Source organism: Mauremys reevesii, linkage group 7, assembly GCF_016161935.1.
Source record: "Mauremys reevesii isolate NIE-2019 linkage group 7, ASM1616193v1, whole genome shotgun sequence".
NCBI lineage: Eukaryota > Metazoa > Chordata > Testudines > Geoemydidae > Mauremys > Mauremys reevesii.
This window is the reverse complement of record NC_052629.1, coordinates 47,704,853-47,720,264: the sequence shown is the minus strand read 5'-3', so window position 1 is coordinate 47,720,264 and position 15,412 is coordinate 47,704,853. Positions and strand designations below refer to the sequence as shown.

Genomic DNA, 15,412 nt, shown 5'->3' with positions numbered 1-15,412 from the left:
ATGGCCTGGGAAAATAGAATTGATTGGATACTCATGTCTAATATGCTTCTGCAAGATTTGCTTGCCTTCAGACCTTGTACCAATAAAAAAAAATCCTCCTGGGAAAAGAGGAGGAAGTCAGGGGAATCTTTGGGCATGCAGTACTCTTTGTCCCTGTCTCCATATGCCTCTGCTGGGGTTCAAAGTTGGTGATCCAAAGGCACTGAGGCAGTATTGTGGAGTATAACTCATCCCTGAGTAATTCCATAGCTGACTTATGAGAATGAGTCATGTAAAGTCCCCAAAGGTGGGTTCCTCCACCATGCCAGCAAAAGCATCTCTAGGTTGATCTGGCTGGTGATGTTGCTATGGGGCCATGTTTAGGAGGAGATGCTCCTCCAGCCAGCCTAGGTGGTCACACGTGAAACTACCCCACTCCCCGCCCAAACCGTGATTGGTTATTGGGATCCCCCTTATGAGAAGAGGGGATGCAAACGTTTTGGGGACAGGATCTGTCTCTGATATAATGTCATCTTAAAAGTGAAGGTGAAAAATAAGGTGGCACTATTGGTCAGTGGATACATTGCTATGCTCTCAGCTGCAGCTATCTGTGTGCCTATGCTGTTGTAGAGCAGAGCCAATGAATGCTTACTGACAGACCTGTGTGGCTCCAAGGTCATGCAATTTGAAAGGCCAGGACCATGTAAATAGAAACTTATTTTAGAAACAGATTAACAATGGTTTGCATCCACCATTCCACCTCCCCCTTCCTGCCCTCCATGACTCCAATAAACCACACACAAACTGCCTTGTAAATAAAAGCTGTAGCCTTTAAATGCCAAGTAAAAATCTGAAGGCCTTCAAATACATTCATTATCTGGTTATACATAATAATTGGGTCCAGCTTGCTAGAAGGCAGCCTTAGCCTAAGTTGGAGAGAAACATACCCAGCTGGGAATTACATCCAGAAACAGAAATATATTTGGTGTTATAGTCCCTTACAAGAAGGGTGCTCTGTGTTCAACCTGCATAATGAGGAAGGCCTTTTCCTCTGAGTATAGGATCTCTGTGCCAGTAATGAAGAACCCTCATGTTGAACATAAGCCAGGACTGAACCCCCAAATCCAATACAGCTGCCTCTTTCCAATGATTCAGTGAAAAGCAGATGTCCTTTAGATACTGGTAAGGTCCTCAAATGCCTAATGTGAAAAGAATGAGAACAATTTAGCCCATTTTAAACAAACACCACTTTCAGTCTATAGCACTTTCTTCAAGGACAGTTGGCCAAGATTTACAAAAGTGATGAGTAAATTTGGGTGCCCTAAAACTAGCCCAATTTTTAGAAACTGCTGAGCAGCCACCCTATGAAAATCGGGTCTCTTTAAGGTCCCTTAACTCAGGCATCCAAAAATGGAGCACCCCAAATCACTAGTCACTCTTCAAAAGGTTGTTACAAGGAGGAGGGTGAAAAATTTGTTCTTGTTTACCTCTGAGGATAGGACAAGAAGCAATGGGCTTAAATTGCAGCAAGGGAGGTTTAGGTTGGACATTAGGAAAAACTTCCTGTCAGCGTAGTTAAGCACTGGAACAAAATTGCCTGGGAAGGTTGTGGAATCTCCATCATTGGAGATTTTTAAGAGCAGGGTAGACAGGGATGGTCTAATTATTACTTAGTCCTGCCTTGAGTGCAGGGGACTGGATTAGATGATCTATTGAGGTCTCTTCTAGTTCTACACTTCCGATTCTATGAAAATCTCAGCTATTGTTTTTATGTTAACTTATAGCTCTGAGAGTGACTGGTTGGGAAGTGTATTTACGATGGAGATAATGAATCCCCAGTTAATATTTTTGGACTTTCTACTTAAATTCTCTCAGGCAGGGATATCAGTATCATTACATCCTGTGACATATTCAAAGACTGAAGCCCACATAGGCCAGATCAATGGAATGCTCATGGATCCAGTATGAACATTATGGGCTTACTCTTGCAATCACTAAATTCAATGGCAAAATGCCCACCACTTCAGAGGGTGCAGTATCCTGTCCTGCTCTGAGAAGAGGAGGAAAGGGAAAATCAGAAAGAAGCCTTTGTAACAAAGATGAAATTACAATCCAAAGCCTTTTTTCCCTCTCCCAAATGGTACTTTATGAAACTGCGTGTAATTTCATTATTCCATATTTGTAGTAGTTTATACATTATGGTCTTGTGCAAAATTAATGGTACATGGAATGAGGTAATAATAGAATCATTATCATTAAAGGAAGCTTTTTTTTAGTGAAGGGTCAGAAGGCACATTCAGTTCTGATGAGAGTACAGTATCTAAACTGAACTTTATTTAATCCCAGTAGATTATTTAGATAAAACTATTTACATACCATATGTGGGATGGGGATAGCCATCTGATAACTTGAATTTATTAGGCACTTTTAGCTGCCTTGCATGCCCCTACCTTAACTTAATTGATCAATGCAATCTCAACCCTTTGAGCAGCTCCCCCGACATAATTTTTAAAATTCCACCCTCCCAAAAAAATGTTTTCTCCCCACAACACCCACCATGTGGAATTTCTTCTCCCAAATCACTCAATTCTCAATTACTAAATTGAATCCCAAATTGATTCCAAATGAGCAAAATTCACATCTGTTCTATTGTCACATAAGGAGTGATCCAATGTGACCCATCAGAACTAAGAGCAGGAGTATTAAACCAAGAAGGCAAGACTCCCAACTTTTAGTAAGTCCAGAAATGTTGGATCTTTTATCCACTGCATTATTGTGCACAGGAACTGCTATTGTAGATAATGTTTAGAGGTTACTAAAATGTAACAATTCTCCTTTTCTGCAAGGCCTGGTGGTATGACTCATGCTATTGTGGCTTGATGGGCAGAGGGATCCTAAAGTAGTACCAGTACAATGTCAAAACTCTTGCAAACATTTTAAAAATAGTTTGCTTACATTATGTGGGTGATATGCAGAATGAACAATGGCATAGAGCAGGGGTCGGCAACCTTTCAGAAGTGGTGTGCCGAGTCTTCATTTATTCACTCTAATTTAAGGTTTTGTGTGCCGGTAATACATTTTAACGTTTTTAGAAGGTCTCTTTCTAGAAGTCTATAATATATAACTAAACTATTGTTGTATGTAAAGTAAATAAGGTTTTTAGAAGTTTCATTTAAAATTAAATTAAAATGCAGAGCCCCCCCCCGGACTGGTGGCCAGGACCCAGGCAGTGTGAGTGCCACTGAAAATCAGCTCGCCTGCCGCCTTTGGCACCCGTGCCATAGGTTGCCTACCCCGGCATAGAGGGATAAGTTTTATTGACACTTGTCTGGGATCACATGCTTTATGCACTTATGGTATTGCTATTGTAAGGCTCCCTCACCCCTGGTTGGAGGGAGGCCACTCAGGCTAGTCCTGTGGGCCAGGACCAGAGTCTGTAAGATAGGCAAAAGTCCCAATGGGGCTGCATGGTTAATGGTCCCTGCCGGGCTCTAGCCTGGAATGGGGTAGTGCAAGTGGTCTGCTCTTTAAGTACAGTCTATTAGGGCCAGCTTTGGCCTGGACAGAGTTCAGGCTGCCAGCAAACACAGTCTCAAAGGGGGCTGGATAAGGGGGCTCCTGTCCTGGGCTAGAGTCTCCTTGCACTGTGTTGGGGTTCCACCGCCTGCGGTGGGTTAGCAGGGGGATGCGGGCCCACCCTACTCCACCACGTCCCAGCCCAGGGCCCTGACAGGGGCAGGATTGGCTGCCCCTGTGTTGGTGGGGAACCAGCCGCAACACGCCGACTGAGCCACACAGGGCTCTGCAGCCGGCTGCTCCATGGCTGTCCCTGGGCTACTTCCTGCCTTCCCGGGTTTTGGTACCTGCTGCCTCGAGGCCTCTTTTGGCTCTTCGGGGTAAACGGCAGCAAGGACTCCAGGCCAGTCTTCATCCACAGCTGGGGCTTGGGAACAGCCAGGCGCCAGTTCCTCTTGGGGCCTCTGGGGAACTGGCTGAGCATCCTCCTCTGTTGCAGGCTCACCCTCCACTGAGCTGTAGGGCCAGTCTTTTATACTTCTGGCTCTGCCATGGTCCTTCCAGTGAGGGGGTCGGGGTGATTTAGGCTCCGCCCTCTCAGGGGTGGGTAAGGCTACTTCGCTCCCCTGGTTGGAGGGAGGCCACTCAGGCTCACTACACTATATACACAGATTTGTGTCTGCATGCACAGACACACAGGACAATCACAAAGACATGAAGCCCTTGGGAGAAATCATATGTATCTAGATGGTCATGGATCAATAAAAAGGGAGTAGAAGAGTGAGAGATTCTATCAGCTCATAATCAGGATTCTATGCTAATATGCATTCATGTATGCATACGGTATGTAACTATGGATAGCCACTTCAGCCCCATGCTCCATTTAAAAGTAGTTAAGTTTAAAAAAAATGGTGCTCATGCTGTGTACCAATTGCTTCCTGAGGAAGACCATCAGCCTTGTGCCAGTGTTCAGATGCAGATTTATATCACTACATCCTTGCCATGCAATCAAGCAGCAAAAAATAACTCCTGACACTCTCACCTAGTTGATAAAGCCATTTTAGTGCAAACAAAGGAGAACTGGTCTGTTGTCAACATATACAAATGTTTTCTGAGTCCCCAAAAGCCACGATCCACAGCTCTAGCTGAGTAGTGCTTGGCCCAGCTGAGAGGTGTGGGAAAGCTTTGCTGTGTGGTTGGAGTCTTGGTGTTGTTCGAGCTCAGGTTGCTCTCTGGAGTAAATGATATCAGCTTTATTTCATGAATGTTGCCCATGGCCCCAAGAGACCATAGCAGCTGGCATGGCATGTCCTCTTTCCTTAGCTATGCTCCATGTCTTAGTGCCAGTGAGGGAGTGGGAGTGGCATAGGAGACACTATGGCAGCTGAGGATTTTGTGCATAGAGGGGAAATCTTCAAGTAGCCAAATTAAGCAAGCTTAAAGCTGCTTTGTGTCACAGGGGCACAAAACAGCCCCAGGCATACCAGATGATCTGTGACCCAGGGTATTCCATTACATAGACTCTGTCTCCTATTCCTTGGTTAAACCAGCAAGAATCACTGATGCCAAAGAGTCAATGGAATCGGATATAGCAGAGGTGAAATTGTAATATTTGACTTAAAAACTTTAAATGAAGTTCTAAGTAATGAGAGATGCTTGATGCCATTCTGCCTAACTCTGTTTCCCATAATAAGCTTGAAATAAAGATATTTGGTCTTCACATTTTAAATGGAAAAATCTTATAAGTGCTCTAATATGAAGTAAAGTACATAGAGTGGATTATTATATTCAAAGCATGCTATGTATGCAGAGTGGTGAACAATAAGGGGACTCTGCTAGACAAATAACACGTTCCCTGTCTTAACAGGTGTAACAGTCCAAAACAAATAGCAGAAAACAATCCACAAACGGATCAGTGAGAGGACACTGTTGCTTGAGGGCATCATTCAACAGGTGATCTTAAAGGGTTTGTTTTTTTCAAACAAGGTGCTTTGCACATGTGTAGGGCCCTACCAAATTCATGGTCCATTTTGGTCAATTTCACGGTCATAGGATTTTAAAAATGGTAAATGTCATGATTTCAGCTATTAAAATCTGAAATTTCACAGTGTTGTAATTGTAGGGGTCCCGACCCCAAAAAGGAGTGTGTGTGGGGGAGGGGTTACAATGTTCTGGGGTTGGGGGGGGTTGTGATACTGCTACCCTTACTTCTGCGCTACTGCTGGCGGTGGTGCTGCCTTCAGAGCTTGGCAGCTGGAGAGCGGCGGCTGCTGGCTGGGAGTCCAGCTTTGAAGGCAGAGCTGCCGCCAGCAGCAGCATAGAATTAAGGATGGCATGTATGGTATTGTAACCGTTACTTCAGCATCCTGCCAGCAGCAGCGCAGCTTTCAGAGCTGGGCACCAGGCCAACAGTCGCCACTCTCCAGTCGCTGAGCTCTGAAGGCAGCGCAGACATAAGGGTGGCAATTCGCAACCCCCCAAAAAACGTTCTGATCCCTCTGCAACTCCCTTTTGGGCAGGCCCCCCAATTTGAGAAACACTGATCTCCCCCATGAAATCTGTATAGTATAGGGTAAAAGAACCTGAAAGACAAGATTTCACAGGAGGAGACCAGATTTCATGGTCCATGATGTGTTTTTCATGGCCATGAATTTGGTAGGGCCCTATATATGTGTTAGTTGATGTCCATATTTATTGCCATGTTGAATTATACATACACTGATTTGTTGATAATACCTCTGTGACTTCTTTCTCATTAGCCCTTATGCACAGTTCATTCTCATGGGGCTCCTACCTTCCCTACTTCTAAATTTATCTTAGTCATTTTCAGCTGTGCTGTGTATAGTGAATCTCGTTCTCATTCCTTGACCCATTTTTCTGCCTGTTTAGTCCTCCATCCTCAGTGCAGGGACCATCCATTTTTGTACATCTTGAGCACTTAGCACAGGGGTCGGCAACCTTTCAGAAATGGTGTGCCGAGTCTTCATTTCTTCACTCTAATTTAAGGTTTCACGTGCCGGTAATACATTTTAACGTTTTTAGACGATCTCTTTCTATAAGTCGATAATATATAACTAAGCTATTGTTGTATGTAAAAGTAAATAAGGTTTTTAAAATGTTTAAGAAATTTCATTTAAAATTAAATTAAAATGCAGAGCCCCCTGGACCGGTGGCCAGGACCCAGGCAGTGTGAGTGTCACTGAAAATCAGCTTGCGTGCCATAGGTTGCCTACCTCTGACTTAGCACATCATAGATGCTGCTAAAAACAAGGATTAAGGTTTCTATTGATACTTCAAACACTTGAGTAACCGTATGCACACAAGTATTCCAACGGGGAAGCGGGTAATAAGGATTCCCTACCACCTAATAGGGTTACTCACGTGTGAAAAGTTACTCATGTGTCTGTTTGTACGATCAGGCTCACAAGCCCCACTCCCAGCTTTGTCCAAAAGTTCCCAAGTCCCACTATAAAGGGTTAAGACTGGGTATTATTTTCCGTAACACACACTAAGGCAGTTTGGAAGAGGTTTGCCAGAAAGGCTTGTACTGCATCATAGGTATGTACAAAATTTTATACATCTACAAGTTCCAGATGATTAAATTTAACAAATGGAAAGTTGGAAAATGAAGATTAACATCTAGTTATTCACAACTGTTCATTGTTGTCAGAACTGCACCCATATATGGCTTGCAGGTTCTCTAATTCTTGCAGCCCTATTCATGAATGACTTATGACTCAAACTGGAGCAATTACCATGTACAGTAAATTATGTAAGAAGATTGCACAATATGCCTCTCTCATGATGTAACTTACATTAAATTGTTAATCATGAACCTTTGCCGCCTCCTCATGTAACAGGATACAGAGCTGAAATGTAGCCAGGGGAAGTACAAGTTGAAAAGTCTGGTGAATCTGCTCAGCTTTCATTGACTTTAATGAAAGTCACAGGGTCAAAGTCCACACAGAAACTGAGTGTTAGAGCCTGCAAAAGTGTTGCTTTAAAAATAAAGGGTTTGTTCATGTGAGCGTGTGTGGGGCGTATCCAGGATTTTAAGAAACCAGTTTATTTTATAGGGCAGGGTGTTTTTGTTCTCTGCTGAACAGTAAAACAGTTTAAACCAAAGTGAAATAAGGCTGGGGGATGGTGGTCTATTATTATCCTGACTGAGAGTTTGTTTGCCATGTCAATTTTAAGAGCAATTTGTAAATGCCTCACAAAGTGCTCAAAACAGAAATGGTAAGAGGCTGTTAATCTTCCACATTTATTGCAACAGATTACATTTTACAAAATTCCTCCTCCCCTTTCGTGACTCTCAACTTTCATCTATCTTCTCTAGGGTGACAGTCAAGTGCTATAATAAACTTCTAAGTTGATATTTCTTGTACTGTGTGAACAACTGAGTTGGACCATTTCCTATGGTGTAAGCGATCTTAAACTCCTACACAACACTCAATGCTCCATTTCACTGCACTGTCTATGCTTCCCGTCATGCTACTGTGCTGCCTTTACCTTCTGCTCTTTAAGTATTTAGGCTTGTCAAATAAGTTTGACCGTTTCATTTTAAGAGTCCAGTTTATTATGCCATATTTTTTCTGCTATGTTTTAAGCATGTGTATTTTTGTCCTATAGCAGGTATACTGTGTTGTGTTTTATAAAGACAGACTAACCAAACTGCGTACTGCTGTAAATTAATACTGTATATATTACTAGTATTGGAAGATGTGAACCACAAGAGTTTCAAAGGAGTGGTTTAAACTGGTCCCTAAAGAGTTTACATGCCAATCTGAACTTTACTTGACCAGTATCCCAAGCTTTTGGCAGTCTCCCCTTTTCCCTAACTACTTTGTCTACATCTTATTGCTCTCTTTTCCTCTTCCCAACCCAATTCCCTCCCTTTCTCTGAGGATCAGCTGCTTATCCAAACTATTTATTTTTGAATCTGACTAATAGCTTCGGCTTCAGTTTACTTTAAGATTTATTAATGAGTTTCTGGGCAGTTCTTTCTGAACGTATACACTGGAAAGTATCTTTAAGTGTTTTGGTATTAACATGTTCTGGCTCATTCCAAACCCCATCAGGGCCGTTCCTTATCACTAAAGAATGATGCAACACACATCCTTCTGCTCCATAATGGCTGTGCATGGTCCCAACCCCAACCCCACCCCCAGCCTAGCACTAAACAGTCTGACACTACATGCAGACCTAAGCACTGATACTAAGCCAGGGGGCAAGCCAGCAGTTCCTGCTTTTAAAGAAAGGCACGTTAACATTGTATTACAGGCATATTTTTAAGTGATGCAAGTATGGAAAGAAAATCCCTAGAATATGAGACTGTTACAGAATGGATAAATGAACACTGCATTCAATCTGCATATTTAGAGCTCTGTCAGATAAAGATGAAATCAGGTGCAGTATCCTTTAATTTTTAAGGTTGTAATTGTTTTTAAGGATAACACTATGGACCATGTTCTGCTCTCAATCCATGCATAGAATCACACTGATGTTAGAAGGAATTGTGTGCATGAAAGGATAGCAGCATATGCTCCTATTTTTTTTTTTTAATCATCTGTTTACCCATCTATCTACCTGTGGTATTTCTGGGGCATCTATCATTATTTCTAAGCACCGTTTCTCATTACCCATAAAGGGATTTTCCCACTGAGTGAGTGAATGAATCCCTAACATCATAATTCCTGTATATCTTCTACACCCAAAAATTTCTAGTGCCCCTGCTTGTGACCAGCTTGATTTGAAGACTTTTATCCTACCTTTACCCTTAACTTCCACTTGTCCTCCACTCATCACGTTTGGGAACAAGTGTCTGATAGAAGATATTGACCATGTAACTTCTGAATAAAGTGACTACCCCGGCATAGTGAGAGAGAGACCTTTATTAGCATGTCGGTAGAACTACAAACCAACAACAAAATAGTGAGGGTTATCAGATGTGAGAGAAGTTTGAAAAAAATCACATCCCACCTCCCCACCCCACCTAAGAAAGTGCATTGATATTTCTGACCTGTGGTTTGTTCCTTCATTTTTTTTCTTGTTGCTCATATGTTTCTGTGAGAAATGCCAAACAAGAAGGCTAGATTCAGCACAATCCAGCCAAATATTCATGCTTCTCTACAGTGAAGCATACAAGAGAGCACTTTCTTGTTTTACACAACACAACAATAAAATGAGGAAAGAAGAAGACCATCAACAATATTACACAGAAAAAATAAAATTGCTAAAAGAAAACAAAAACTAAGTAGGGGCTAGATTGTTCTGTTAGGTACTGAGCCAGGTAAAGTGTATAGGATGGCACCAGCCGTTTTAGGGACATCTCTGAGGCACAATACTGCCCAAGGCTTGCCTGTTGCTGTGTGGGGATGGTGGGGACAGTCACTTTTGGGATGTGGCATACTTGCCTCCATGGCTGATTAGAGTGTCTGGGTGAGGGCAGAAGTCAGGGAGTCATAGCTCTGCCTAGTCACACCTATTGTAGTACTTTAGCTGGAATAAATGGCCAAAGGTGTTAAAGTAACCTCATTGCTATCCACCATTAAATAGTGCTAAACAGAGTTTGGTATATGGAGACCTCAGTCTGCGTAGTGCCATGGCAAGCTCACCATTAAAAATCCTTTATTAAAGATACAGGGAAGAAGGGAAAACAGTTAAAGCATTTGAAGTGTAACGTGTTAAGTAGAGTTTTCAGTTTAACAACAGCCTAGTTCCCTTTCCCTTTAAAGGGAGAGAGTTTTTAAAAAGAAAAAGCCCTTGTTTGACAGTCTCTTAGATGGGAATCCCTGTCTTTTTGGGGAATTGAGAAGTTAGTTGAGTTGGGCTGGAATTGTTGTTAAAATCCAATCCTATTTCATCCCAGATGATGTTTGGGATTCAACTGGAGCCAGTAGAGGTAGCGATGTCATCTGGGTCCCTGTCTCTGATCTGGTCAGGACATCTTTCATGATCAAGATGACAAATGCCCAGGAGATGGTGGGGGTAGTGGCCATAACAGTGAAGCCTGCTTCAGTAGCCAAGTTTTCTCCCCAAAGTTTCTCTTGAAGCACTCACAACAGGTGTGGTGGTTGTGAAATTGCGGAACAATTAACTATGGTTTGTAACCTGTCCTTTAAATTGGCTTCTGTACCCAATGACTGGAAGATAGCTAATGTAACGCCAATATTTAAAAAGGCTCTAGAGGTGATCCTGGCAATTACAGACCAGTAAGTCTAACATTAGTACCAGGCAAATTAGTTGAAACAATAGTAAAGAATAAAATTGTCAAACACATAGAAGAACATAAATTGTTGGGCAAAAGTCAACATGGTTTCTGTAAAGGGAAATCATGTCTTACTAATCTATTAGAGTTCTTTGAAGGGGGTCAACAACCATGTGGAGAAGGGGGATCCAGTGGACATAGTGTACTTAAATTTTCAGAAAGCCTTTGACAAGGTCCCTTACCAAACACTCTTATGCAAATTAAGTCATCATGGGATAAGAAGGAAGATCCTTTCATGGATTGAGAACTGGTTAAAAGACAGGGAACAAAGGGTAGGAACAAATGGTAAATTTTCAGAATGGAGAGAGGTAACGAGGGTCATTCCTAGGACCAATCCTATTCAACTTATTCATAAATGATCTGGAGAAAGGGGTAAACAATGAGGTGGCAAAGTTTGCAGACGATACTAAACTGCTTAAGATAGTTAAGACCAAAGCAGACTGTGAAGAACTTCAAAAAGATCTTACAAAACTAAGTGACTGGGCAACAAAATGGCAAATGAAATTTAATGTGGATAAATGTAAAGTAATGCACATTGGAAAATAACCCCAACTATACATACAATATTGCGGGGGGGGGCGCGCGCTCATTTAGCTACAACTAATCAGGAAAGAGATCTTCGAGTCATCTTGGATAGTTCTCTGAAGACATCCATGCAGTGTGCGGCGGCAGTCAAAAAACCAAACAGGAATAATTTAGGAATAATTCAAAAAAGGAGAGAGAATAAGACGGAGAATATCTTATTGCCCTTTTATAAATCCATGATACACCCACATCTTGAATACTGCATACGCATATGGTCTCCTCATCTCAAAAAGTTCAGAAAAGGGCAACTAAAATGATTAGGGGTTTGGAATGGGTCCCATATGAGGAGAGATTAAAGAGGCTAGGACTTTTCAGCTTGGAAAAGAGGAAACTAAGGGGGGATAGGATAGAGATGTATAAAATCATGAGTGTTGTGGAGAAAGTGAATAAGGAAAAGTTATTTTCTTGTTCCCATAATATAAGAAGTAGGGGCCACCAAATGAAATTAATGGGCAGCAGGTTTAAAACAAAAGGATGTTCTTCTTCACACAGCGCACAGCCAACCTGTGGAACCCCTTGCCTGAGAAGGTTGTGAAGGCTAGGACTATAACAGGGTTTAAAAGAGAACTAGATAAATTCATGGAGGTTAAGTCCATTAATGGCTATTAGCCGGGATGGCCACCCTAGCCTCTGTCAGAGGGTGGAGACGGATGGCAGGAGAGAGATCACTTGATCATTACCTGTTAGGTTCACTCCCTCTGGGGCACCTGGCATAGGCCACTGTCGGTAGACAGAATACTGGTCTGGATGGACCTTTGGTCTGACCCAGTATGGCCATTCTTATGTTCTTAAGAGCTCATCCCCTCTTTATTTTGTCCCCCAATAAGGCCTAGTTTTTGACACATCAATTTTGGTTCACTGATTTCTGGTTCCACACTTTTCTTGTATACCAAGCATGACCTTAATACAGTCCTTGAGTTATATCAGGAAGCCTTTTTGTTGGACTAATTCAGTCTGTCTTGCTTTTGCACCTTTTCCCATCAACATTTATTATCGATTATTGTGACATCTTATGAATTTACACATACTGTTCACAGCTGAGCTCACAAATAGGGTAAATTTGTAGGCCCAATGATCACAATGCACCCTGTCCGCTTACTCCCTGCAGGGAGTATCTGGCAGTGTTCAGCCCCTGAATTTCCCCCAGCACCTGGGATTAAGATCCAGGTTGCCATAATGCTGCCATGCAAATGGTGGGATGGAAGGGACAGGACAGTCCTTAGTTTCTATTATTCCCCTGTGTGTTGATGTTAAGGCTACTCACAATCTAGCCCTCATAAAAAGTGACCAGAATAAAGTTTATTATTACTAGTATGACAGCACATTTATTTTTCTTTGTACCAGCATATGAATGGTGTCACCATCAAGCCCTAGGGCAGAGCATCTCTTATACTCTACTGAAAAAATATCAAATAAAATATAGAGAGCAATAAACAGAATACCTGAAACAAAAATATTTTTTCTGCCATTTGTGTGTCCCTTGGCATGAGTGTAAGTCACTGACCTATTGTTTCCAATAAACCTGCTCGCTGGTTGCCTCTCTTGCGTCTCCATCCCTTTTGCCTCAGCATGCCCTTTGCCATGATTTATAGAATCACAATCCAAATTAAACAGGAGGCATTTATTAAACAACAACAAAAAAATGAATAGATGCAATAAGGTTCCACACAGCTTGAATTCCTGCTTTGTTCCCTGCTTGTTTACCAGGGATCACGCCCTGCCTGGAGCTCCATGCAAAGCTCAGCTATCTAGTGGCTGAGTAATATGCTGTGCCCTGTGCAATAGCAGAGTTGCTGTAGGTTTCACTACCTATTTGGGAACACAGGAAAAACGGTTCTGGATTAGACCAATGGTCTACTTATTCTGCCTACTTACCATGGCCAGCCCCCGATGTTTCAGAAGAAGGTGCAAGATACTTCGTGATGAACAATTATGCCATTGGGGAGGTTTCTTATTAAACTCTGTTAGTGGTTGGAAAGGGAAGGAGTACAATTGAACTTAAACACTTAATGATTATTTACTAAGGACGGACTACGCTCAGTGCCATACAAAACAGGCAAAAATGCACACCCTTGTCCCTTGGAGTGTTTTAGATGCAGATTCTATACCCCAAACTATTCCATTACACTTACATGAGACACAGACTGCAGGACAAAATTTCATGCAACCAGTGATTTTTTCCTAAAATGCATATTAATTATTTGGTGAGTTAGTATTAAAAAACGTCAAGGAATAAGTGTTTTAAATATCAATTAAAATAGGAGCAGCATTAAGTTACATGGAGTTTTCCATAAAAAAATTAACCACGTTCAATAAGGAAACATGCTACCATTTCAGTTCTGCCTGCTTCAGCTGACCACAGTCCCTAGATATCAAGCACATGCCTGAACGTTGATTGTCTACGTAGATAGAAGAACTATTGCTGCTGGCTCAGAGATGGATGGACGGGGGGAGCATGCTGCAGAGTCATTCTGCATTTCCCAGACATATTTGGCAGGTATTTGTGCACTTCTGCTGCCTCTCTGCAATGCAGAGGTGGCTCCTTTGTGGCGATGATGATATTTGACTACTCTTGGGGGATTATACACAGTTGTTGCTGACAATTGAACTAGTTATTTTATGTTAGATACAAGCCGTTTAAAATATTGTGAGGGGCACAACTGTCCATGTGTTGCTATTTATTGCCAGCAATTACCATAAATTAATGTGATGGTGTGATGGGGGCCCCTGTTTGGTGAGCCAGACTGCCCCTATTGGCCCAGTGTGGGGTTGGTACACCCTGTCACCCAGCCATTGGGATTCCCTGTTAGATCAGGTAATTGCAGTAAGGTGCGCTCCGGACCCCTGGTAGGGTTGAGCAAACAAACAATCAGTAGCCCCATAGTCTCTGGGCTGGGATGGACAACAACAGTTGGAGTTCTGACCGTCTGGGTTGGATGGAATAATGGTCAGCCTGTAGCCCCAGTGCGGGGACTGGGCAAACAAATAGTCTATGGCCCCCAAGCCTCGTGGCTGGGGGCAGGCAGTAGTAATTGGAGTTCTGGATGTCTGGGTGGGACAGAACAACAATCAGTCTATAGCTTCCGGGTGGGGCAGGGCAAAATATTAGTCTATAGCCCCCGAGCCTCCTGGCTGAGGTACGCAGTAGCAGTTGGGGAATCAGCCCCTTAGTCAGAACAGAACAGCAATCAGTCTGTGGTCCCTGGGTGGGGAAGAACAAATCGTCTTTGGTCCCCGAGCCTCCAGGGTGGGACCAAGAGCAAACAGCAGTCATGCTTAATGGTCCGTAGGGCATGGTAGGGGAACCTGGGCCTTCCCTCTCCACCAGGCTCTGACCCAGGGCCAGGGCCCTCTGAAGCGGGGAACTTCCCTGCTAAGGGTTTAGGCATTGGCTTCTACTGCATCCCCTGGATCACTTCCTACCACAAATTGCGTCCCAGGCATCTCCCCAACTGGTGATGCCTTGCTGTCCCTGTCCATCTCCGCAGTCGGTGAGTCGCCTGCAGTGTAGTGTGGGTCCGCAGGGTCTGCTGCTTGGAACGTCACCAACACCTCTGGAGGAGCCCGCAGTACACGTCCTTCCTCCTCTACAGCCAGCCTCAACTGAGTGGAGCTGCCTCCTTTTTATCTGGCTCTTCCACCTACAGCATGCATAGCAGAGGAAAGGGGGCGTGGCCTCCTGGGCCACAGTGATTGGTCCATCCCCGGTGGCCCACTGTGGGGTTGGTACAGCCTGTCACACACCCTCCCTCTCAAGTCAAGACCGGATGGTGGTCACCCCTGGTCCCTCTCCCCTGCTACCTGGGAAAAGAAGTCCGCATTCGTGTGGACTCGGCCCGGGTGGTGAAGTACCTTGAATTCATAGGGCTGGAGGGCAAGGTACTATCTCATAATCCTGGCATTAATGTCCTTCATGGAATAGAGCCATCAAAGGGGCGCATGATCTGTGATAAGCTGGAAGTGATTCCCCTGCAGATAGTACTGTAGGGCTTCAATGGCCCACTTCACAGCTAGTGCCTCTTTTTCTATTGTTGAATACCTTGTCTCGCGGGGGAATAACTT

General features: G+C 43.3%; 1 long non-coding RNA gene across 1 annotated transcript in view; it reads left to right on the top strand.

Moving 5' to 3' along the window:
* Positions 1–15,209, top strand: part of LOC120369409 — a 29,105-nt gene extending 13,896 nt beyond the window's left edge. The window contains exons 3-5 of the long non-coding RNA XR_005583152.1: positions 5,363–5,448; positions 13,688–13,847; positions 14,839–15,209. This is a non-coding gene — a long non-coding RNA (uncharacterized LOC120369409). The remainder of the gene's footprint in view (positions 1–5,362; positions 5,449–13,687; positions 13,848–14,838) is intronic.
* Positions 15,210–15,412: the final 203 nt, after the last annotated feature.